The sequence below is a fragment of the Microcebus murinus genome, chromosome 9 (genome assembly GCF_040939455.1).
Source record: "Microcebus murinus isolate Inina chromosome 9, M.murinus_Inina_mat1.0, whole genome shotgun sequence".
In the NCBI taxonomy this organism is placed as follows: domain Eukaryota; kingdom Metazoa; phylum Chordata; class Mammalia; order Primates; family Cheirogaleidae; genus Microcebus; species Microcebus murinus.
In genome coordinates, this window is record NC_134112.1 from 9,586,584 (window position 1) to 9,588,785 (window position 2,202).

Below are 2,202 nucleotides of genomic sequence, written 5' to 3' on the forward strand. Positions count from 1 at the left end.
ATGCACCCACACAGTCAGGTGGGTTGACAGATATGTCAGAAATGCTTTATGAAAAGCAGGAGGTAGCTCATGTGAGTTGACAGCCTTTTGTGTATTGTTTCCCATTGGAACAGGCTGTCTCCTTTGATATCTTAGAGCCAAAGATAAAAGGAAAACTTTTACTTTGAAGCCTATTGAGCACAGTTGTACATTTACTATACTCCACCCTCCACCTGGCTTATTGGGCTTACTACTGTCAAATGACAAATACCTTACACCCAGCATTTAAAAAGTACTGAAGAAACATCTTATAGACAATACCTTTTTTCATACGTTAAACATCAGCTTCTATGGGATACATTTCCAGAATGGTTGTGTTACTATTTTGTAAAAATTCTAGGCCAGAGAAACAGCACAAATAACATTGATGTTATCTTTTTCCCAGTATCTGTGTCAATTAATGGAGGCTAATCCTGGCATATATACCACTTCAGAGGGGGAAAGAAGAGGATTCATGACATATTGCAAAAATAAAACTACAGCATCTTAGTTATAGGGATGATCTTAAAGTGCAGAAACAGGGGGCTTTAGAAGGTGCTGGTGTGGCTTCTTCAGGTGGAAAACCTGTGAGTGTACAAGCTCAAAGGCCACCAAGGAACTCTGGAAGATCAAAAACATTATGCCATTCATCTGCACCCACATTTCTGCACTATCTCTACCATACAGTGATTATTGCAAGAATGCCCCCTCCACATAGGTTTTATTTTCAAAGATAGCGACCCCAACATCACTCTGCCCTCTTAACGTGGTAGCAATTGGAGTCCACTGGTCAAGGATAAGTGAATAGTATTCCCAGCTGAGGACATCATCATAATTATTGTTCCTCTGAAGTGACTGCCACCAATGACATAGAGCCTTTCTCCCACTGTGCACATGCAACGCAGACCTCTGATGGTGGTCATCGGCACCTTCTGGACCATTTTTCAGTATCAGAGTTGATGCACATGAGCTCCCTTTGGACAGTATCAGGTGTAATTCCTCCTGAAATATGCATCACTCCATACACAGTTCCAGCATGGCCATAGTGAAGCCATTCATTTGTTTTTGGATTACAACATTCAACTGTGGGCAGTTCACCAGATGCATTTTGCCCACCACCTGCATACAGATATCCTTTGAGGGCCCGTAGGTGGAAGAAGATATGCTTTTCATTTTTAAAGATGCAATTTGCATCAATTTATTATATCAAGGATCAAATCTGAAGACTGTTATCAACTGCCATTTTTCCTTTTGTGTCATAATTATTCTGTCTACCAATGATATTGAGGAAATTCCCAGTGACAACAGTGCCATGCTGGTACCTTGGGGCCCCCATGGGGGCTAACTATTTCTACTTGTGTGCCTTTTCATCACACGTATGCAATTCCTTACTGACAACCAGCTTCTGCCTCAGCACTCCTCCTAGTGTAACCAAATGAGTGATGTCAGACCAAACGGCAGTCATGTCCGTACAACTGCCTGCATACATGGCATCATTTGGCAATTGCTGGCTTCCAAAAGCAAATTCGTATGGGTATTGTCAGTTCTCATGAAATCCACCATTTGCATGTAATTAATGAGCGAGCTCTGGTAGTGTCATCGTGGGAAATTGTTGGTTCTCCACTGATTTTGTGGAAAGCCCATCTGAGGCTTGTCCAGGCAAAGCAAACACAGGCAGCCTTAAAGAAAGAGCTCAAGTTCAGTGCAGTGCTTAAGGCTATTACTGGAAAGCACAATGGCAAGATGCTCAAAAGGAAGTTTCAAGAACTCCCCCAGTGCTCAGCAATGCAGGAAATTTCTTCAAGAAGAAACTATTAACGTGTTTATCCACTTTTGTCAGAATGTAGGTGTTGTCAGTCTCCCCATCTTTGACACAATTGTCTTAAGTGACCCTAGAAATGAAAAATACTTTACAAAAGTCCAAACCCAGCAGAATCTGTAGAAATCATGAAGCTTATGCACATTAAACTTTCTTTCATTCTACCTGTGAACATACCCTTGAAGTGTCAGGAATTCCCCAGCCGACAGGGTCGAAAACGGGGCATCACGCAGGAGTAAGAAAATAGACAGTTGAAGAGAAAGAGTGGGGTTAGGGGACTCAAGCTTTCCAGACCAAGAGGCCCTAGAGTAATTCCTCACTCATATTTACTCATCCCAAGAACAAAAGATCATTGTAAATCATAC

The 2,202-nt window shown here is 41.9% G+C and overlaps 1 pseudogene; it reads right to left on the minus strand.

Moving 5' to 3' along the window:
• Nucleotides 1-529: 529 nt before the first annotated feature.
• LOC105870676 (kelch-like protein 13) lies at nucleotides 530-1,963 on the minus strand (annotated as a pseudogene).
• Nucleotides 1,964-2,202: the final 239 nt, after the last annotated feature.